At 35.8% G+C, this 24,914-nt stretch overlaps 1 protein-coding gene across 1 annotated transcript in view; it reads right to left on the reverse strand.

Moving 5' to 3' along the window:
• The window catches only part of LOC140157908 (uncharacterized), a 40,954-nt gene extending 25,091 nt beyond the window's left edge, over window positions 1-15,863 (reverse strand). The window contains exon 1 of the mRNA XM_072181154.1: window positions 15,671-15,863. The gene's annotated coding sequence lies outside the window, so the exon portion shown is untranslated. The remainder of the gene's footprint in view (window positions 1-15,670) is intronic.
• Between the last annotated feature and the right edge of the window lie 9,051 nt (window positions 15,864-24,914).

The following is a 24,914-nucleotide window of genomic DNA, read 5'->3' on the forward strand; positions in this document are numbered from 1 at the left end:
AGTATAGCCTACTTATTCAAACAAGTTAATTTGTTTTTTTGCTGGTGGCCTGAACGAAAGTTAGATTTTGTTTACAAAATAAGTATTTAAAAATATTTTGTGTTTGTGTAACACTGAGGGTTAATTTTGATTGATATTGCAATTTTGGAAAAAAAAGGCTAATATTATAAATCTACACATTTATTGTTATTAATTTCATTTTGCTTGTTGCAGACGTACGTATATCAACAGTATAATTTTGAAACAAAAAGTTTTATGAATGGGCTACAGGTAACAGAAAACAATTTTTGTTAAAACAATGTATCTAAAAATTCCAAAGGGCATAAATAAAAATTTGAAATTCTTATCTATGGGCCTGGTGTGCGTATAAGGCTAAGCCATACAGGGAGCTGCGGCAGCGCTCCTTACCCCCAAAAAAAAATCCACAGAGGTCAAGGTCTGCTTATTGTTCCTTTTACCAATAAAAAGGTCCAAAAGTAGGAGAAAAACATTGACAAAAGGTCCACTCAGGTTTTTGGTGATAGACATTCAAAAGGTCCAAAAAGGGCAATTTGTAGATGGTTTTGGGTCCACATATCTGCCCAAGTATAGTTTTATTTTAAAAAAAGTCCACTTTTTGGACATACTGACCCCCCCCCCCAAATAAATTCTGCATATTTCAAGTGCCTGGCCTTCACCAACTTTTACAAGCCCAAACTCAACTTCAGAATATTATGGTTATTTTTGTTTGTTTGTTTGAAAATGAACCAAATTTTCAAGGACTATTCAGGCCTTTTAGGTTTGAAAAATTATTTATAACATTCACTACACACATGATTTTTCCTTTTTAATATCTGATTGCATATATCTCTGTCTTCCATATTTAAATTTCAATAGTTTCTTTGTTAATACTTTTGAAGAGATGATGATAAATATTGATTTAAAAACTGCCCAAAATAAACATGCAGTTTGCAGCTGTATGAAATTGAGTATGAAAGGCATTTAAAACCTAATTTGAATATGCCTGCAAATAAGTTTATAGGCCACTGTAGGCCTACTCATATACCAAGATTTATACCAAAAACCCCGGCCAAAAACATGAAAACACGCGAACGACACTTTGCAGGAAGTCGGCAACAACAACAAACAATACTTAATTAAAATTAACAATTTTCATCAAAATCATGCTCAATTTATACTCATACTTTTATGTGGTAATTTGCTAAACATTAATTTTAAAATGTTAAATAATGTACACAAATGTTTTTTTAATGATGACTTTGACTCTCAGGATTTTTAGATGCATACATGTATTTCTCAGAGTATAGCAGTTTACAGTTAGGGTATATTCATAGCAAATATCACTATGTTCTTTGTAGATTTGTACACATGTTACTTATTTACTTCATCAGATAATTATTTAATTTATAAAATATGTGTAATTGTTATGACACTAGTATTCTTGTTCAAGTTTATTTTAAATTTCCTAAATAGTAAATATGTACTGTGTCACAGTTGTAGCAAGTTATGCCTAGTAGCTAGTACTAGATCTAAAGAGAGTTCAAACTTACCACTTTTAGTTACTAAGGTCAAATAGGGCGAGCTAGGGGCAGAGGTTAATGGCATTGGCAGAATTCTTGCACTGCTATTAAAAGTGCACTGGTATATTTTAGTAGAGTATCAATAATTATTAAACACATTCAATTGTTTTGAAAACCACATAAATAGGAGTGAATCAGGTGTTTAAAACATAATGCCTTCTCTGTGTTCAATGTATTACAAATTATTTACATGAAAAAAGACTAGTATAAATCTAAAAATGCAACAATTAAGTGGCAAAATCAATCACATTCGCTTTCTAGCCATGAAGATCTGTGTTAAAAAGGCTGTATTCGTCATCTATTATTTAGTTTTATTACTTTTATTTTAGGTATAGCTCAGTATACTAGCACTAATGACATATTAGGCCTATGTTTATCGGTTCTTACATTATGCAGACTGGCAGACTGGGGCAGACTGGCAGACTGGCAGACTGGGGCAGACTGGGGCAGACTGGCAGACTGGGTTAGAATATGAGACTAGTATCAAAATATACCATTTGGTATACTAGTGGTAGTAATGTCAGGTTAGAACTAACAAGGTCATGTCAGGGTCATACAGGCTCAAATTGCCACAGATTGTTGCAGGTTCTTAAAAATTGGTGTGAAGGAAAGCGAGACAACAAGCTACAACAAATGTCTGATGTAAAATCGATATATGAATACGTATTAAATATCTGGTAAAAATATATTATCGTTTTTATGTCATCAAACATACGTTAGAACTTAAGGGGCTGTGCAATAATTATGAGCCCTGGGTGAGGGTAAAATTCAGGCGGAAGTTTGTGGGCGAGGCGAAAGGGGGGGGCAATTTTTGGCAGGCCGAGGGGGGGGGAGCAATTTTTGGCAAGCCGAGAGGGGGGCAAGCGATTTTTGGCACACATTCATGGGGCGTCTTTTGAATAAAACGTGCTAAAAAGGCTTAGGAAACTGGTACGGTACTGAAACGCTTTAATATGCACATCATTTTCCTGCTCGCTGCGCTCGCAACATTTATCAAGACCATTTAAGGTTTGTAAATTGGGATGTGCAAGGGGGGAGGCAAAGAATTTTGGCGGGCCGAGTGGGGGGGCAAGCAATTTTTCGCGAGCCGTTTCGAAATTTACCCCCCCCCCCCCCAACACACACACACTGGGGGCTCATAATTATTGCACAGCCCCTAAACATTTAAATACTGAAAATAGAATGGGAATAGATTTTTAAAAATACGGTAGATATGTTACATCAAATATTTTACATCGAATAAAAAGTCTGTAGGGTGATAGGGTCACTAACACTATTAAGATTTGACAACCACTTTCCATCCTATTTATCATAAATCTAGGCCAACACACACTATGGACCATAATGACCGCATCCCAATGGCATAGCCCAATAACCTGAATTAAACAATCATAGTGCAAAATTTGACCTGAAGTTGCAGAGTATGAGTTTTTATCCCCATATTTTGAAAGGTCATTCAATGAATGTACAAATGTATTGGGGTTAAAAAACTGTGCCCCTGATAGATGAGCATGTTGCGGATCCTAGTGACACTACGTATATTATCCATTATAATACTAGAACACAAGAGGATGAATTCCTAGCATGAGGGTCAACCCATTATATTGCTCAATACAATAGGGGTATTTTGTTAAATAATTGAATTGAATTGAATACATACAATTATTAAGTATGACATTGGGATGTACTGTTTACACAGCAACTGTTGTAAAAAATTACAGTTTTATAATGATGGAAAGTATTTCATGAACATGCAACAATCCAGTCTGCCAGTCTGCCACAGTCTGCCAGTCTGCCACAGTCTGCCAGTCTGCCACAGTCTGCCAGTCTGCATAATGTAAGAACCGTATGTTTATAAAATAAAATAGCTTACAATACAATTTTTAATGAAATATGTTATGTCAATTTGAAGTTGAACATAATGCATAAAATGATAAACTATGAGTTTCTTATTTGCAAATGTGCATGTCTTGCATGATAATATTTATAAACACAGTAAACAGTAGGCCTAAAATAATCGCAGGTCGATATACTTCCCTGAGTAAAGGTCTGTAACTGTGGGCCTTGATGCTTTTTCATTAGCGTTCCATCAATTGCACAATACATCTTTTTTGATTTTGTTTGTTTATTTGTTTCTTGGACAATAAACAATATTAAAATTAAAATAAAACAAATGAAGTTACTAATTCCCATCTTGAAAGTGAAACATATTTGTAAACAAATGTTTTAAAATGTTACATATCTTTGGGTTTTCGGGAATTCCTATGTAAAAAGTGATTTTCATGGATGCCATCTTTGGGTATTTGGGATTTCCCAGAGTAATCGCAGCAAATTGTGGTAAATTCCCATGGAAAAGGGAAACTGATCTTGATTTTGTCATCTTTGGTCTTTGGAAATCCCACTATTATATATGAGAGCCTTGGGAAATCCCACATGGTTTTGTGAATTCACCCATGGGAAATCCCACATTAAAAATTGTTTTTAACCATGTCATCTTTGGGGGAGTGTGGATAATATCTGGAATAGCCCAATCTGATTGTATCTTTGTATCTATCTTGGTTACCGTAATTCATCCATCCACCAGGCCCAAGTACAGGTGAATTAAAATGTAAAAAACATGTAAAAACAATGACTGGAAACGTTAACGCTGAGATTCATTTCTAACAGTGTAACAGAACCACGTGCACCCCAATAAAAAATTAGCAGGCTAAACACTTTATTGAGAGTGTTACACACAAGATCATCCCTATATCTTCGTGTCAAAAATTGCCGTGATAGTACGGCGAATCCTCTCGTTTTTCAATAGCTACGCATGGCGATTTTGTTCGAGATAGGCCGAGCGAGCCATTGGGCAAGGCGCTTTGCCTCGCTTGCCTCACCCCACCCAGGTGAAATGGGAAGCTGTTAGGGGTTGTCACAGTCGTTGTACTGATGAACCCTGCGCCAATTGTAGGCTGCAAACGTGGTTCCGACATATTCTAATGACGGCGGTATAAATGTAAAGCGCTTTGAGGCTGTTTACGGCATAAAGCGCTATATAAATATCTACATTTATTTAAATCGAAAAATTGTGATATATTTAATTTTGAGAATTACAATTATATAAAGGAACACATTTATGATCCAGGTGCGTGTATAATAGAAAATTCGATCACACGTGTATATCACAATGCATATGTAAACTTTCTTTATCTGTGTCAACAATAGAATATTGATCACCAACGGAGTATGGAGCTCATGAAAAAAAATATTTATAATATAGCGTGTTGACACTGTGTGTTATTGTAGGTGCGTTACCTCACGTGAAAGACATACATTAGTGTTTGATTGATCTAGTTTTTAATATTCCTTCGGTTTGTGTGCCCCCCCCCCCAAATATTTTGTCAGGGGGATGGTCCATACAATCACCCCCCCCCCCAATGTTGACGCCTGAATATGGGTTTCTGACCAAATTAATCTTAATTTGCCTATGTTAGCCCCAAAACTGCAACTTTTTGCGCGCTTCTCGCGCATTTATTCCACTTTTGCACCATATTTAATCAGTTTAGCTTCAAGATATCAAAAGGTGCTTAGTTCACTATCAAGAAATTTTTCCAACCCCATCCCCAACCCCAATGTCAAAAAGAATTCTACGCCAATGCCTCCAAAACCATGAAAACAGCTATGAGGGCCAGCTACATCATCTGGTTAAGCGGGAACACAAATCCTACAGATAGAGTTTATACCAACACCATAAACAGTCATGATATATGCTCCGAGGGAATGGGGAAGGATAACCCGTTTAGACCCAAAGACATTTGAGCAATAGAAATGATTGTCAACTTCCAACAGAGAACTGCATTAGGAGTGCTTGTCTTAAAAAGGGTGACACTAGACTCCGAAGATGACCGCGCTGGTGATCTACCAATGAACTACCCCTCATGTTACTTACCCTCTTAATAAAACATTACAAACATTAGGCTAATTTGACTCCTAACGACAAACATTATTTGTGGTTAATATTGAAACAGTAGAGGATTCGCCAGGTGCTGTACTTTGTAATAAAGCTTATAAATAATATAGGTAACCTATAAATTATCGAGCGACATTAATTTGATAATGTAGGTTACTTGTGTTATTTATCTCAATAAGCGCTATAAAACAAATGCCTCCTGTGTCATGAATGTTGACAATACTATCTTTGCTACAGTTTTCATATTTATTTTTAAGTTTTCAGTTTCACAATTGGACACGTAGATATCCGTGTTCAGAATTAGTTATATGGTCCAAGTTGTAGGTCATAATTTAAACCTTGATATTTGTCACACAATTTTGTTGTACACAAAAGGACCAACATGCCTTATCTTCCGATTGTGCAGCCTCACTGTATTATTGTGAAATGGATTCACTGGGTGGGTAAATGAGGTTCCGTCATCACAATAACAGCTTGGCGACAAACTACTTGAAGCTCATCGGAGTACATGCTTTCGTAAGCAATCAACGAGTTAATGTTCAAATGGGGTCAGTAATGAAGATGTTGCCTGGAGACGATTACGGTATGTTATGAAAAATACAACATACTCGTAAAATATTGCATATAATAATGTTGGTATATTCTTCAACATAGTACAAGGAGAAACAACATCAAGTAGCTCGTCTCAAGGGTTTCAATCATGCGTGAGTGGCACCAGGCATCACAGATGAAAGGAAGATATCTAATACAGAGCCTTCACAAGCTTTCACAGAATAAGCTAGAATAGTTCAGAATTGTTTTGGTCCAAGAACCCTCATATAATTAGGAGTCATGGGCCAAAAAGCTCTTAACTATCATTATGATGGGGTTCTTTTTTAACAGAACACAAAAGTATCTTTAATTGGGCTTAAAGCAAGGTTCTAATTTGACCCCTTTTCCCGTTGTTCAATGTTCTTTTATTATACCAATAACTTAACTCTTTTGGTAAGGTATTTAAAATCCAAATAATGTTTGTTATTCGACATTTTCAAGAATACTTTTTGACGTCAGAATTAATTCAAATTTTAATACAATTCCTTTTTTTATGTTCTAAATATAAGACGTGAGCATAATATTGTTATGTATAATACACAGTTTATAGTGAATAAGGAATGAAGGGCGGTATCACATTTTAAAAATAAAACAGACACTTTCGATTATTCACTTCGGCCTCTGGCAAGATCTGTCTCATTTAGGTCGCTTGAGTCATATCATAGAGTAACCCTAAAACATGACTGGTGACCTAAATTGCTTGACCTGAAGTTTTCTAAAGATACTATATACAGGTATCGTACCTTTATCCAGATCATAAGCATTCATAATTAAACGATTCGGTAGAGTTAAAAGCTATTTGATGCTCTCCCGCGGGGTTTACGAATTGTGCTTGTGGTCTGAGTTTACCAAGAGATCACATGCAAACAAGATGGATAAAACATAAATATTTCATGTAAAGTAGCCACCGAAATATAATATTAGATATAAAGGGAATTACCGTATGAACTCTTTTGTTAGTTTTTAGAACAACTAAGCTACTTATATCGCCCTACTAATATATAGTTTAATATGATCTATTCATAAAGTATTCCATAAAGTCACACGTCCCTATAGTAGAGTGTATAAGGGATGAATAGAATTGTATCCAGGTATACGAAATCTAGATTAGGAATATCTATAGATATATATATATATATAGATATAAGATGTTTCTGTGGTAAGTTTACAACTGGGAGAGATATGTATCAAAGAATGTTGTATTTTTTTCCAAAATAACGAAAGTACTTCTTTTCGCAAGTTTGGCAAGGTCGATATTGTGCGGATCTCCGTAGAACTGAAAGACGACCTTGGTGGTTCTTTTGTATTGAACAGTACAAATATTACATTGAACTTGTTAAATGTTAAAATGAATGGAAATTATCAAATAAAACAGAAAAAATGAGAAATAAAATGTATGTATATAAAACAAAAATGAGTGAATGAAAATGACTAATGTGTACGAAGAAACAGAAAAGAATGAAAATCAACGAAAAGAAGAATCTATCTGCAATATAGTTTACCCACTGAGATTTAGCTACTTACAGTCCATTTGCAAATCTCAAAATAATTGGAAAGAGTTAAATGCATGTAGAATAAAATTTAAAATATTATACACGACTTTGTGTTTGGCAAGGTCATTTTACAAGCAGTAATTTGTGTGGGCACCCAAAGAAAGATGGTCTTAGTCGCTTTGTTGTAGGCCTACATGGTATAAGATACTAAAGTTAGTTTACGAAATATTGGAAACTATGGTGTATTTGCTTTGTGATCGATGCCTGAGTCAAGATGGTGGTCGAATCCCGGTTCTTCTTCTCTAATTCTGTGTTTTAGTGATAAGACTAGAAATCGACTAGAAAAGAAGAATAAAAGCAATCAAAAGTTGGACATCTGCACTAGTTCTTTCAAAAGCGACGAGAATTGGACAAAACTATAAGAATTGAAAAATGTTCTCATTTTTATGAAACTTTAAACCATGTGGGACTGATCGGGACATGTTATACTAATTATCGTGTTAAATGTTTAAAACAATGAATTAGTATTTCTCATTCATTTGCATGAGAAAGTAAGCCCATAGGGTAGACAGTTATAGTTTTGTCCAATTCTCGTCGCTTTTAATAAAAGAACTCTCATTATAAATTTCCACTAGTGTAAGAAAACAGTTAAAATAAAGAAGATGGGAAAAGGTGACTGAAGAATTAATGTGAGGTATAACAGTAATAAAAATCCCTTTAAAAGGGATGTACCGGCAAAATGATGAATTACAATAAGTAACATCAGATTTCTTTTAAAACAATATGGTAAATATAATTTTTAAGTGTAAAGATTATCGTTGTTTGAACATTTTGAGCCAAATTCCGTTTATTGCGATTCTGTCAAAATCGGTCACTTTCAAATTGCAAATTCTGAATTCTGATAACTTAATCGATCCCTTCTACATCCTTAAGTATTTCGAAAGCAAATTCATTTGCGATTTTGCCAAATAGATAATGTTACGTCAAAACTGACTATAGTATAATTGTGATTGCACAAATGAAGTTTGTAAACACTTCTTAATAAAACATTACAAACATTAATTTGACTCCTAACGACAAACATTATTTGCGGTTAATAATGAAACATTAGAGGATTCGCCAGGTGCTGTACTCTGTAATAAAGCTTATAAATAATACAGGTAACCTACATTATCAAATTAATGAGCGACATTAATTTGATAATGTAGGTTACCTGTGTTATTTATCTCAATAAGCGCGATAAAACAAAGTTCAGGATTAAGTTTCCTTTAATATGTGTATATGGTCAAACTGGTGCACTTCTGAGGTTACAGCCGAAATAGGAAGCTTAGTTAAAGAATAGGTGAGAAATGGTGTAGTTTGGGAGTGATTGTTCTCCGAATGTCACTATACATACGTATTTTTTCATACGTGAACTAGTCTATATGGATACGTTCATGTCTTTTCAAGTCAGATGACGTTGTGAAGCCTTTGTTACAAATTTTACACCTAAAAGGCTTCTCTTTGGTGTGAATGCGTTCATGTCCTTTCAAGCTTCCTGATTGTGTGAAGCCTTTGTTGCAATATCTACATTTAAAAGGCTTCTCTTGGGTATGCATACGTTTATGTTGCTTCAAGTTACTTGAAGTCGTGAAGCCTTTTTTACACAAGTCACATTTAAAAGGCGTCTCTTTAGTATGAATACGTTCATGTACTTTCATTTGACCCGACTGTGTGAAGCCTTTGTTGCAATATCTACATTTAAAAGGCTTCTCTTTGGTATGTATGCGTTCATGATCCTTTAAGTGATCGAACCGTTTGAAGCCTTTGTTGCAATATTTACATTTAAAGGGCTTCCTTTTTCTGTGAATACGTTCATGTTCCTTCAAGTGCCCTGACTGTGTGAATCCTTTGTTACACAATTCACATTCAAAACGCCTACTAACTTTACCCTCCAAAAGTGACTCTTTGACATGATATCGTTCATATTGTTTGGCCCTGCACGTACTGGAACTTTTGTGGAATAGTTGACTATTAGGTGGCCTGCCTATATCCAATCCTGGTGGGTAGTGACAGCTGTTATGACTTTTTGAGTTTTTCACGGTAGTCCTGCAAGACGTAAAAACGTTCTTTTGACTGGAGTTACAACTTGATTCTTTACGAAGCTTTTGTCGAGTGTGCATTGTATGTTCCCTTTCTACATTCCTATCCTGTAGCTGATTACTGCAGTTAGTCTTGTGTTTTAAAATGCTGCGACTATTATTGTTATGTAACGTTTTCTTTTTATCTCTGCATTTTCTCTTGGACTGAGCATGGAGGTAGTAGAGAAGGAGAAAGTTCGACCAGAAAACCCCTTACGTAACTGGAATTATCCAATTAAACCACCCACCAAATCTCTATGTTAAAACATTGGAAATTAGAAGGTCGCTATCGCAGCAGGAGACATCCTTTGAACGCGATGATCATCGCCGCTGCAAGGCTGCCCTCGCTTGACCAAACTCGTCACTTCTGAGATGAAAGGTCATGACCCTATGAAGGCAAGAGACTTCAGGCATGCGTAGTTGCTTTGTTTATCAGTGGATCGCTCTGATTTGTTTTTGATCAAATTCTTAGCAAAAATCTGCGTATTTCAGTGCAAAATTCGTGGTGATAGGCCATTCCTGAGGTAAGTTGTGACAATTTAAAGATTTTATCTACTTCTCAGCTCTGAAAAAAGAGACAATTTTACTTCATTTATTGTGAGAAAAGTACGATAGTTGTGGAGAAATGGGAAGGTGCCATGTGTACACAAATGTATACACTCGATTCTGAAACCAAACTTTACAGTGCCCGATGCTGCCCGAAATTTGTATTTTGATCAAAAATTCCACCAATTTGTAGTGAAATATGACACCGTCTACGGAAATATTTCTCAAATTCTGAGTTTAATGCACGATTTTTAGATGATACAGAGGGAATGAAATGCACATTTTCAGTGTCTAACATACGATGTTTGCATTGTCGCCATTTTTAAAATGTAAACAAATAAAAGCAAGACAAAGAACTGAATCAATCTTCCAGGGAAAGGTGGGAGCGGTCGAGAGGGCTGGCGGTGAAGGTTGTTGAAAAATAAAAATTCCGAATTTTATTACAATGAAAGTGGTAGCAAAACGGGCAATGGCAACATTTAAGCTTAAAAACACTTAACATAAATGCAACTTCCAACGTCATGTCATGAGGAGTGCAATAAGATTGGGGGGGGGTACCGATGTCAAGTTAAGGGTTACAGTGAGGCTCGTCGAAGTCTGTTTGGCCAATAATGCACATATGGACCTGGCCCTTAGTACAGACACAAAGCTTTAAAAAATAGTGCTGGCAGTGACATGCCAAGTGCCAGTGTATGGCCCTCTTTTTTGAGGGGGGGCTGACTGACATGGACACGAAAGTAAAAAATATTGTTTGCCGGGGCGCTCGACAATCTAAAAAGGGGGGGTGGTGAATTATGGCATTCGCTGGATCCTTATTAAATCCTTTTATATTGTTTTTTTTTTATGAACAGGAATACAACTTGCCAGCTACACTGTACACAAGAGGATCCCCACAATAAGACAGACAAGATCAAGATGTTATGAACACTTGCTACATGAAGTACGAGGTGTCCAATGTCCATGTGATATACTATCAACAATTTAAAATACATCAAGGGGTCATGAAAACTCCAAAACTAGCCCACCACAAGCAATGACGCATGATGAAGTTCATGCATCTACTTCATGTTCGCCTGCCCACTAGCAAAATGATCTGCCACATTCGTAAATCGTTCGATCCAACCAAAACCAAAAAAAAACTTTGCATTCACCTTTTCTCCCAGATGAAAAAAAAATTGGACAATACACTTTGCTTTCTTTGCGAATGTGCTATAATAATGTACCTGCAAATCATACATAAATCTTGTATGGACAAGAAACTTCTCGAGTCCTTTATAAATGAATTGGGTGTGTTGTAAATGATAGTAGAATGCACTCTAGTCAGTTTTTAGCCTCAGCACTCGGCAATAATTTATCTAGAGAAAAAGAATATACCGTACTGACTCGAGTATAGTCCCACCCCGTTTTGGGGTGAACATTTTTCAAAATGGGGGGGGGGGGGGCTATACTCGAATTTCAAAATTTTATTTATTTATTCGGCTTTGGAGTGTTCATGGTTGATTTAAAATAAAAATGTAGGCCTATGTGTTTTGAATAAATTTGTACTCATGCATTTTGAAATCATTAATAGAGTATGACATGAGTACAAATTTATTCAAAACACATAGGCCCACAATTTCTTTTTTAAATCAACCATGAATGATCCTAATTAGGTCTAGGTCCAGGGACACTCCAAAGCCGAAAAAATAAATAACTTCAAAATTGTGTGCTTTTTTTAAATTTTTTATTTGTGAAATTTTTCGAAAATTTGGGGTGGAACTTTACTCGAAGGTGGGACTATACTCGTGTCAACGGGTATTCTAATTTATGTAAAAACAATGAAATGTGTAAGAATGAAAATATATTTGAAAAGTTACATAATTTCTGTGTACTTATTTGTGTTGTCATTTTAAAAGGATTATCAGAAATTCTCTGTATGACGTATTTTATCTGAGGGGAGCATAGAAGTTTTAATATTGAAATTCAAATCTTTGCCCACATAGTGAGACGGAAATTTTTTTGCCCCACTGACGAGTAAAGCAAAATCCCTCGCCCAATGTGGACATAAAATTGGATCAATTGAGCTCATTTTATTGTTCGAGCTACACAAGTTTTAAAATATTGGACGAGGCGTAGTCGAGTCCAATATTTCAAAACTCATAGCAACAAGAGTTTATGGGGAAATTTTTGCTCATCAGTGCGACATAAAAAAATTATTTCACCGGAAATCAAATTATTTATAGTGCACCCCTAAAATAAAATTTGATCATACATCTACTTCAAAAAGCAGTACAATTAACTTGAGCTCTGTAGTCATAAATAGTCATGTGATGCTACTTCCAGGTACATGTTCATGCAAATAAAGACCACAATGGTTGTATGAAATAAAATTTGAAAAACTTGAAAGTCCTGTACTGTGAACTTGTATTATTTTGTATAATTATATGTCCGTTGATAATATACTGATTGCAAGGTTTGTCCTTTTCATTATTTTCATATCCCTACAAGTACATTACAAGGTCTTTTTATGCATCTGAGTGGAAATGTGGAATCAAGCATAAACACAACAATTTGTAATTTTGTATATAGAAGTGTCATGAACTTTTTTTGAATGGTAATAATTAATAGAACAAGCATTGGCGGATGATATCACAGTACTTTGAAAGTAATTCGGATGATTCTTAAATTGCAATAATTTAAGTTTGGCTGGCATGGATGTCGGCTCCAGGTGCCCAGCAAGGGTAAAAGAGTTGGCGGTCGAAGTTACGAAAGTGGGGTAAATTCCTTTAAGGAAAGTGGGGCAAAAGTTACGAAAAGCGACAGTTCTATCGATTTACAAACTCAGGTAGTAGAAGGGCTACGGCTTTATGCCTTTTCTGGTGCCCGAGACCATACTGGATTTTCAAGGGGCCAAATACTTCGACACATAGAAATTTTCCATGTTCAGACATCAAAGCCATTTTCCATGTCTGCACCATTTTGTATAGCTGGTATTTCATCAATCTGTAGAGCTCGGTTTGTACACTATACAATTAATACTAAACTATAATAGTATAAGTAGTGCAGTTATTTTAGGTGAATTAAAGCTTATAATAAATTGCACGATACGGTCGACCAAAAAGCTGAGAGTGAGATGACCATTTCCAGACTCGGTAACCGAGTAATTTTAGTAAGCTTAAAAAGCAACCTGGGCTTGTACTTTACAGCATATTCGTTGTGGCTTTATTTATATTCATCACTCCACTTGGATGAAAAGAAAGCAAAATCATGTAATTTATGAAGAAAAAGCTTCAAAAAGCAAGCAACTTTGTCCCGAAAACCTTTCGATCAACGATTGCCACACGTTGTTTTTGTTTTGATATCTAAAAATAACCGTACCGGGTTGCCGGAAGTTCCCCACAAAGCGCACGCGGTATCCAAACTCCGGACCCTTTCACGCTCGAGCAAACGATTCATTTATTCAAATTTAATTACTTTTAATAAAGTTTTATTCAGTTATTATAAATTATATATTTTGGTGACTGAAAAATTAAAAAGAAATTGCGCTATGACGGCGATGCAGACCCACTCATGCCGCCCAATTCAGCGTGCAACTTGAACGTGTGGCAATATGCAAAGGCCAAATCATGTCAATAGTACGGCACATGCGCTGTTCGAATGAAAGTCGCCGGCGGCACTGAATGTCCTGGAAGACCCCTGCTTGTGCTGGATTAATTTTACAACCGCGGCAAGTATGAATGGTCAAAGGGTTTTTGGTTGAACTTTCTCCTTCTCTACTACCTCCATGGACTGAGCTGATTGTTGACCTGTATACGGCTTCCTGTCCTCTTGCCTCTTTTGCTTTAACAACTTCCTTGCCTTTTTTGTCTTGTGTACCTTGGGTATAGGTACATATATAATGGTACTCTTGTAGTCATACCAATAAGGTCGAATCCACATTTCGTGGTGTCGAATATGAAATAAATAACGAAATACATCATTGTAAAATCTTCTTCCACAGTATTTACAGACGTGAGGCATTAAATAGTCCCACTCACGTTGACGTCTATTTGCCATTGTTCTGTAAGGAAAACACACGAATATTGAAAATTAAATTTACTATTAGACTAAAATTACCAGGTTATTCACAAATATCTGGCAACATTTGAACAATCAGAAAAAGGGACAGCATAAGGCCAAAAAAAATATTGTTGTGTTGCCCTCAACCGTCCTACCCTAAATCCTGAAAATCAGGGTCGCATTTTTTTTTTTTGAATGATGATTTTTACAGATTTGTTCAGAAACTCAATGTTTTTCACTTAAAATTAATATTTTATTGTAAGACTAGTCTTTAATTGTTGTCTAACAGGTATCCAGAAGTCAAAATTGACAAATGTCCCTAATTGAACAAGCATTATTTAATATTTGAGGGGATTTTTAAAAACTGAAGGTTTGAAAAAAAAGAAAAGAAAAAAGAAAAAAAAAATAATCCGACCGTCCTACCCAAATTTCCCATTTTTCCACTTGAGGGCAACACAACAATATGTTTTTGTCCTAATATGAACTAATTTACATGCAGTGAATATGTACCGTTCTTATTTTCACATGATTCCGTGGAATGTAATTTGAAGCAAGGTCTTGTTGAAATTGGTTGAGAATTAAAGAAACGGTGATCTAAAACATAATGAAGAAACGAAATCAAACGTTGCACTTTTGTGTTCTAATTAATGAAAGCACGACGCTAGTTTTAACGTGCTAATCAATGGAAGCACGGCGCTAGTTCTCTTGTTCACGAACGCTTTGTGTACGAATCAATAAGGCATGCAATGGAGCAAACTGCAACTTTAAATTGGCATCTGCCTTGGGTTTTTGGATCGCCATGTATTTATTTCTGGAACAATTTCAACAAATGATTTAAATTCGAACTAAAAGATGCAGTTATTGGTTGGTGGTTTCAATAATGATATATCCGTCCTTGTTTAGGACTATACAGGGGTGAACATAACTGGTACCTTAATTCTTTGGCTTACTGTATATACGGTACTTTGGATTATGTACGGTCAGAAACAGTGCCGTACTATTACGCTGACTTTCGTATTCGGCGAGGAGGACGATTTCGACCTCCTGGTTTGTTTACAAACAGAGAGGTAGACAAAAAACCGTTCCGCTTGTCCAAACACTCAAGTATCAGAAGGATGGTCCACAATAGCGTGATTCACGTAACCTGAATAGGGATTAAAAAGCTGTCACGTAGAACCATGTGCTTCTGTTGTCCAATTTGCCATCAAGATTTCATATGGAAACAGTTCAGACCCAGTACACGATCATGTCAGAAATTAATATTTTGTTCTGGGTCTGATTATTCGGACTAGGTCAGAAATAATAATACTAAAACATACATACATGTGAATATTCAGCTAATCAACTTACCAGAAATTGTAATCCAGGTAGACTTATCCGACTACGAGTTCAGGATAACTGGTATTCAGCTGTGAGATTGTCCATATAAAGCCTAGATCCGGTCGGTCTATTATAAGCTTATAAACAACATAAAAACTACGACGAAGATGGCGGACAAATTCGATACATGTATGTACGCTTCCCTTATTCTGCTTTGTATATATAGCTTATTAGTCATACAAATAAAAGTGGCAATTAGGCCTACTGTACACATTATAAATTTCTCTGACCTTTTGTTACGCTTGGTTGGATACTCGTCGATTCATACACTGTGGGTACTTAGCAGTTTGGACGGCATGGATGTGCCCGGGGGGGGGGGGTGCCTTAATTTATTTAAAATGCGGTCAGTAATTGTAATAAAATAACAGTTTTTAATATGCCCTAAGGAAATACCTTTCAAGCAACAAAAAACACACAAAAATAAGAGAAGCCCCAAAACAGGATTGTGAGTCAAAGTTAGCAATATTGATACTTTCAAACTAAATATTAAGACATTTTTTTTAAAGTTCTGACTTAACATTACATGTTTACACAATATAACCCATTTTATAAATTGTACTATATTAATATTTTTTGGTAATTGCAGTGCAAAGCGTCGAGCTTTTGGCTGTCAGAGCAGACCCGTTGGCTAAAACCGTCTTACGCTTCGAAAAGGAACAGAATGACTGGAAACGTTTTTCAAGCTTACAAGAACATGGTGAAAGTTAAATTTGGCACAGAATATAAAATTGCAGACTAGCAAGGGAAAACTGGGTAATCATTTTTAGAAATTTTCCTTTGATCTTGAGTTTTAATGGGATGTAATTTTCATTTATCATTGTGTGTTTATATATATATATATATCGAGCTTTTGGCTGTCAGAACAGACCCGTCGGCTAAAACCGTCTTACGCTTCGAAAAGGACCAAAATGACTGTAAACGTTTTTCAAGCTTACAAGAACATGGTGAAAGTTAAATTTGGCACAGTATAAAATTGCAGACTAGCAAGGGAAAACTGGGTAATCATTTTTAGAAATTTTCCTTTGATCTTGAGTTTTCATGGGATGTAATTTTCATTTATCATTGTGTGTTTTATATAGGCCTATATATATTTACCTGGTTTTTTTTCTTGCCATGGTGCCGGTGGACCATGTAATTCTGTGTTTTGTTTTGTCACTTGTCCTGCATGTATGTGTGTTTGGGGGATGGGTGGGTGGGTGTTGACTGTTGAGGGGGGGTTTGGGTGGGTTTTTTGTTTTTGTTTAGAAAATCCCTGGTCTTGTTTATTGATGCACTCGTAACCAACATTATTTATTTGTTCTTACATGTAAAAAAAATGACTGGAAACGTTAAGCTGAGATTCATTTCTAACAGTGTAACAAAACCACGTGCACCCCAATAAAAAAAATTAGCAGGCTTACACTTTATTGAGAGTGTTACACACCGTCATCATCCCTATATCTTCGTGTCAAAAATTGCCGTGATAGTACGGCGAATCCTCTCGTTTTTCAATAGCTACGCATGGCGATTTTGTTCGAGATAGGCCGAGCGACTCAGGCTAAGCATAGTACGACTATCATATGAGATATTATTACGATTTGCGCATGCTCTAGTATCCCATATGGTGTTGCTATTACAAGGAAAATCGATTTGTTTTGAGGTAAAACCAAAATTTTGTTTTAAATACACTAACTTGAAATTAAATACACTAATTAGCAGCCATCACTGTTTGCTCTGGATACATTTTACTGCATTTTTGGCGTAACGATTTTTAAATCGAAAGTTAAAATTGTGATATATTTAATTTTGAGAATTACAATTATATAAAGGAACACATTTATGATCCAGGTGCGTGTATAATAGAAAATTCGATCACACGTGTATATCACAATGCATATGTAAACTTTCTTTATCTGTGTCAACAATAGAATATTGATCACCAACGGAGTATGGAGCTCATGAAAATTGTTTTTTTATAATATAGCGTGTTGACACTGTGTGTTATTGCAGGTGCGTTATCTAACGTGAAAGACATACATTAGTGTTTGATCTAGGTTTTAATATTCCTTCGGTTTTTGTAACCCCCCCTCCAATATTTTGTCAGGGGATGGTCCATACAATCACCCCCCAATGTTGACGCCTGAATATATGGGTTTCTGACCAAATTAATCTTAATTTGCCTATGTTAGCCCCAAAACTGCAACTCGCGCATTTATTCCACTTTTGCACCATATTTAATCAGTTTAGCTTCAAGATATCAAAAGGTGCTTAGTTCACTATCAAGAATTTTTTTCCAACCCCATCCCCACCCCCAATGTTAAAATGAAATCTACGCCAATGCCTCCAAAACAGCTATGAGGACCAGCTACATCATCTGGCTAAGCGGGAACACAAATCCGACAGATAGAGTTTATACCAACACCATAAACATGATAAATATGCTCCGAGGGAATGGGGAAGGATAACCCGTTTAGACCCAAAGACATTTGAGCAATAGAAATGATTGTCAACTTCCAAAAGAGAACTGCTCATCTTAATAAGGGTGACACTAGACTCCGAAGATGACCGCGCTGGTGATCTACCAATAAAGTACCCCTCGTGTTACTTACCTCTTACAAACATTAATTTGACTCCTAACGACAAACATTATTTGTGGTTAATATTGAAACAGTAGAGGATTCGCCAGGTGCTGTACTTTGTAATAAAGCTTATAAATAATACAGGTAACCTATATTATCAAGTTAATGAGCGACATTAATTTGATAATGTAGGTTACTTGTGTTAAAACAAATGCCTCCTGTGTCATGAATGTTGACAATACTATCTTTGTAACAGTTTTCATATTTGTTTTCAAGTTTTCAGTTTCAAAATTGGAAAAGTACATATAGTACTGTGTTCGGAATTAGTTATATGGTCCAATATTTCCAAGTTGTAGGTTAAACACCTTAATTATTGTTACACAATTGTACCCAAAGGGACCAACATGCCTTGTCTTCCGAATGTGCAGTCCCACTGTATTATTGTGAAATAGGTGTGCACATTCACAGCTATTCACTGGGTGGGTAAATGAGGTTCCGTCATCAAAATAACAGCTTGGCGACAAACTACTTGAAGCTCGTCGGAGTATGCTTGTGTAAGCAATTAGCGAGTTCATGTTAAAATGAGGTCAGTAATGAAGATGTTGCCTGGAGACGATTACGGTATGTTATGAACATACTAGTAAAATAATGCATATAATAATGTTGGTATATTATTCAACATAGTGCAAGGAGAAACAACATCAAGTAGCTCGTCTCAAGGGTTTCAATCATGCGTGAGTGGCACCGGGCATCACGGATGAAAGTAAGATAAATGCAGAGCCTTTACAGAATAGTTTAGAATTGTTTTGGTCCAAGAACCCTTATTTAATTAGGAATCATGGGCCAACATAGTTAAAACTATCATTAAAAGGATCTTTAATTGGGCTTAAAGCAAGGCTTCCGTACAGAGGACAAAAAGGTTCTAATTTGAACCTGTTTTTTCTAAGGGTGAAGTTGTACAATGTTCTTTTATTATACTAATAACTTAACTCTTTTGGTAAGGTATTTAAAATCCTACTAACGTTTGTTATTCGTTATTTTCAAGAATACGTTTTGACGTCAGAAGTAAGAGCATACTATTTTTCATCGGAATTAATTTAAATTTTTAATACAATGCCTTGGATTTTATGTTGTAAATACTAGACGTGCGCATTATATTTTATTCAATAATACAACACAGCTATCATGTTTATAGTGAATAAGGAATGAAGGGGCGGTATCACATTTTAAAAATAAAACAGACACTTTCGATTATTCACTTCTGCCTCTGGCAACATATGTCTCATTTAGGTCGCTTGAGTCATATCATATAGAGTAACCCTAAAACATGACTGGTGACCTAAATTGCTTGACCTGAAGTATTCTACTATAAAAGATACTATATACAGGTATAACGTACCTTTATCCAGATCACAAGCATTCATAATTAGACGATTCGGTAGAGTTAAAAGCTTGATGCTCTCCCGCGGGGTTTACGAATTGTGCTTGTGGTCTGAGTTTACCAAGAGATCACATGCAAACAAGATGGATAAAACATAAATATTTCATGTAAAGTAGCCACCGAAATATAATATTAGATAAAAGGGAATTACCGTATGAACTCTTTTGTTAGTTTTTAGAACAACTAAGCTACTTATATCGCCCTACTAATATATAGTTTAATATCTATTCATAACGTATTCCATTAAATCACACGTCCCTATAGTAGAGTGTAAAAGGGATGAATAGAATAATGTATCCAGGTATACGAAATCTGGATTAAGAATATCTATAGATATATATATACATAAGATGTTTCCGTGGTAAGTTTACAACTGGAACAGATATGTAACAAAGAATGTTGCATTATTTTTTTCAAAATAACGAAAGTACTTCTTTTCGCAAGTTTGGCAAGGTCGATATTGTGCGGATCTCCATAGGACTGAAAGACGACCTTGGTGGTTCTTTTGTATTGAACAGTAGGCCTACAAATATTGCAGCGAACTTGTTAAATGTTATGATGAATGGAAATTACCAAATAAAACAGAAAAAAATGAGAAATAAAATGTATGTATTTAAACAAAAATAAGTGGATGAAAATGAAGAATTTGTACGAAGAAAAAGAAAAGAATTAAAGTCAACGAAAAGAAGAATCTATCTGCAATTACCAATTGAAAATGAGTTACATATACGGACCGTTTGCAACTCTCAAAATATCGAGAAAGGGTGAAATAGAATGAAATTAAAAAGGATATTACACGAGCACCCGGGCTTGGCAAGGTCATTTTTTAATTACTGCTTGTTAAAACAAGCAGTAATTTTGTGTGGACCCCGAGAGGAAGGAAAGGTGTCTAGTCTAGGAAATCTGCACTTGTTTGAAACGTGTACAAGATTTTTTAAGAAAACTTTTCCAATGTTCTCAAAATGATGAAAAAAGGAGCAAAATGATAACGCGGGTGTTTTTCCAAACAGCAGTGGTTTAGAGGGGACCATCGGATGAAGAAAGGCGACTTTGCAAACGCAGAGTCATGAAGTGACGAACTCTCTAAATGTAAAAGAGTGAAAAACTCACTCCCCAAAAGAGTGATTCACTTATAAGACCACTCAAAAAAGAGTGAAATGTGTTTTTTAACTTAAAAACCACTCAAAATAGAGTGAAAACCACTCTAAGTGGATTTCAACTCTTTCAAGGAGTTAAATGAAGGACAACTAATGTGTTGTCCTTCGTGGTCTTATAAGGGCGTGTTCACATTACACAATGTGGGTTCGTACCTAGGTGAATCACTCTTTTAGGGAGTGAGTTTTTCACTCTTTTACATTTAGAGAGATCGAGAATGAGACTAAGAAAACCGTAAAAATAAAATAATGACCTTTGGATGACCTTTGACCCCGAGTTGGTCATGTAACATTTGTGCCCCCACCCAATGGTCCTAGTGACCAAATATGGTCCCATTGGCTTAAAGCATATGGCTACGATATGGCTCGTTAAGAGTTTGACAGAAGAAAGAAAGAACTAGAGCTAATTGCGCATACACATATAGGCCTACGCGACCTTAGCAATAGCTAATTAACTAGGCCTATGGCTAATTAGCCCAGCTAGCTATCTAGCATGCATGGATGTATTAAGGCATAAACAGCCAGCAGTAGTATAATATGCTGATTTTACTGAGAGGTCTTTTTGAAATGCACTGTAATTTGAAATTGACCATAGGGACAATGGGAGCAAGGTTAATTTGTTAGCTCACCTATAGCATATGTGAGTTCAAAAGGTCCAGCAGTTTGGTGTAATTCATTGAAATATACATGTATAACTACAACAGAAGTTTGTAGTATCATATAATTAGACCAAGTAAAATAAAAAACATGTTTCAAGCCCGGGTTTTTGTAAAAATGAGGAAGAGTGGGCTTTTTATTTTATATTTTCATGGCAAAATCGGTGTGAATACCCATAATTTGAGCTGTTTTAGCATACACAATAATGCCTGGAAAAAGGAGGAGGCCTCTTTTTATTTTTTGTTCTGAGGATATAGGCCGTCTCCTCTAATTTTCATAAAACCTTCCAAAGTGTTTCTTGTATATTAGCAAGGCTATAGAAATATTTCTGCTTCCTAGATATATTTTTTGAAAAGTTATAACTGAATAAATATATAATTGAAGAAACCTCAAAAAAGGAAGCGGGAGGGTACATGAAACATGTTTATTTTTTTATTTGGCCTTATAATTATTAATTATATTTATACATAATTATTTTCTATATAACCAAAATTATTCAATATTCATGACAATATTTCTGTGCAACTTTGGTCATGCGCTATTAGAGTGCGACTTTTTTACTACATACCGGAAGTAATATCTGCATGACCTTTGACCCCAATGACCTTTGACCCCAATGGATGAATACAATGTGTAATGTTATCATGCTATATTATAATTTCTGGAATGACTTAGCATTTTTAGTAACAGGACAGAAAATCACATCAGCCATAATGACCTTCGTATGACCTTTGACCTCAAGGCTAATGCATGTGTCAAGTGACATCATCTTGCTGTGTAATTCGTGTAAGGAGTAGCAGTTTTAGTAACGGAAATAACATTTTCGGCCATAATGACCTTTCCATAACCTTTGACCTTGAGTCGGTCACGTGACATTTGTGCCACCAGCTATTGGTCCTGATGACCAAGTAACATTGTTGTACCATATATATTTGCGACAGCAGCAACATTTTAGGGTATTTGGTCATATACCGGAAGTATCCCTTAATGACCTTTGACCCCAATTCTGGACAATAACTTTTAGACACTGGGTATAGCTGATGCATGTACCCAAGTGCCATCATCGTGCTGTATAATTTGTGGAAGAAGTAGCATTTTTAGTGAAATCACGTTTTTGGCCATTGACCGGAAGTGGATGACCTTTGACCTGAAGTTGACCATGTTTCATTTGTCCCCCCACCCAATGGTCCTAATGACCAACTATGGTCAACATGGCTCAAAGCATATGGCTACGGTGGCTCATTATAAGATTGACAGAAAGAAAGAAAGAACTAGATCTGGTTACAGATCTGGACCTAGCCGGGCCGGAAATGCCAGTTTATGGACATCTCACACCATTAATGGTGCATCACTGTAGCATGTAGGGGCTTTATCCGTGTTCCATAGGCTGAGATACGTACGGCTACTTTTCCGTAATTTTAAACATTTGTTTTGCATATTTGATGTTTTGACCTCCTTAATGACCTTTGACCCCAATATAAAACAACCCTTATATACACAAAGAAAATGCATTGTTACAGTTTAAATTAAAAAAATCTACTATGCTTAGTTATGGAGATAAAAATTCTTGGAAGTTATTTAGCTTAAAACCGGAAATGACGTCTAAATGACCTTTGAAAAAAAAAATAAAAATACCGTGCATACATCGGGTAACACTATTGCATATATGAAGTTTATGTCACTCTGGTCTGGTTACGTTTTGAGATTTAAAAAAATGAACATATTTGATGATTTTGGTTTTTGACCGGAAGCGACCCCTTAATGACCTTTGACCCCAAAACTGTGGACACCCCAAAGGCCCTGGTTTGTAGCAATGCTTGTGTGCTAATGACAACACTCTGCTATGTAATTTGTAAAAACAGTGATTTTATGAATATTTTTAGCTTTCAGACCGGAAATGACCCCCTTAATGACCTTTGACCCAAATTCTGTGAATAAATTATAGGCATTGGATATAGCCGATGCATATGTGCAAGTGACGTCATTGTAGGATGCAACATGTAGGAGAAGAAGCATTTTGAAGATATTTGGTTTTATACCGGAAATGACCCCTTAATGACCTTTGACCCCAAATTTGTGAATATCCTATAGACACTGGATATAGCCGATGCATATGTGCAAGTGACGTCATTGTAGGATGTAATATGTAGGAGAAGAAGCAGTTTGAAATTTGTTGCCAGAAAGAAAGAAAGAAAGAAGAAAGAAGAAAGATCCGATAGCATCACAAGACCTAGCCGGTGTCCCGGTAAAGAAACAAAGAACTTGACAGAAACAGACCTTAGCAATTTTGCAAATTGCTAAGGAGATGAGAAAAGGTGATGAAGAATTAATGCGAGATATGATAATAAAAAGATTTAGCTAGTGCTTGAAACCGATGGCGCTATTTACGAAATGACCACTACCGGTATATTATTATGATGATTTTTATCTTGTGTCTGCTTAATTTTCCATAATAAAAACAATACTCAGGATGTCATATATCATTCATTTATTTATCTATTCATCTTTTCAAAAGGAATTCTAACCTTTATATATCTGTGCTAATAAAGAATGTATAGGTAACTCGTATGCATGACATAGAACTGGTTCTATCATGTTTGACGATTTTTTTTTGGCATAATTACAAAAGAATACTTCGGCATTAATTTATCCTCCTTTCTGACGCAAATGTGTACCTATAGCAAAAGATTCTTTGGGAAGGGTAAACTAATTTATTGACAAACTTGGATCATACACAAAAACTTTATTATTTATAGTCCTTCTTGTCCATTAAAATGCAATCTCACTTATTTAGTAGACTGAACTTTTCCACACCCAACTTTTAGAGGAGACACACAAAATATAGGCCTATAATAAAATATAGCATATGCCCTTCTTGTACCACTGTGTGCCAAAATAAACGAAAATGTTCTCTTTTTAGTATATAGCACAGTTCGATCTAGATTTGACACAGTCCTACAATCTTGGAAAAAAGTCCTTGGAACACTTAGTACACGTTGTCGTAATTCCGTGTAGAATTTGCAATGATCATGTGAGTGACGTGTATTTCGGTTTTGAACAAACATGACATCTACAACAATGACCTTCCCCTCTCCCCCATCAATCAATGTTGAAACACTTTGGAAAACTGCAGAAGACATTGGCATTTCCCAACATTGCACGGGGGATAGGGGGTGTCAGATTTTAATTCTTGACACAAAAGTGTTCCAAGACTTATTTCCAAGATTGTAGCTATCTCTAAATTGTACCTCCATTTGTGCATCAGAACATGTGGAATATGAGTTTTTAATTGTTTTAATCCAAAGGTCTATCCATAAATATAGTGTTTGGTCATCAAGATCCTATAATGTAGTGTAGCGTAGGCTTACTACGTGAGAGGGCTTACAATTCTTCCAGATACATCG

Source organism: Amphiura filiformis, chromosome 7 (assembly GCF_039555335.1).
Source record: "Amphiura filiformis chromosome 7, Afil_fr2py, whole genome shotgun sequence".
Taxonomy (NCBI): Eukaryota; Metazoa; Echinodermata; class Ophiuroidea; order Amphilepidida; family Amphiuridae; genus Amphiura; species Amphiura filiformis.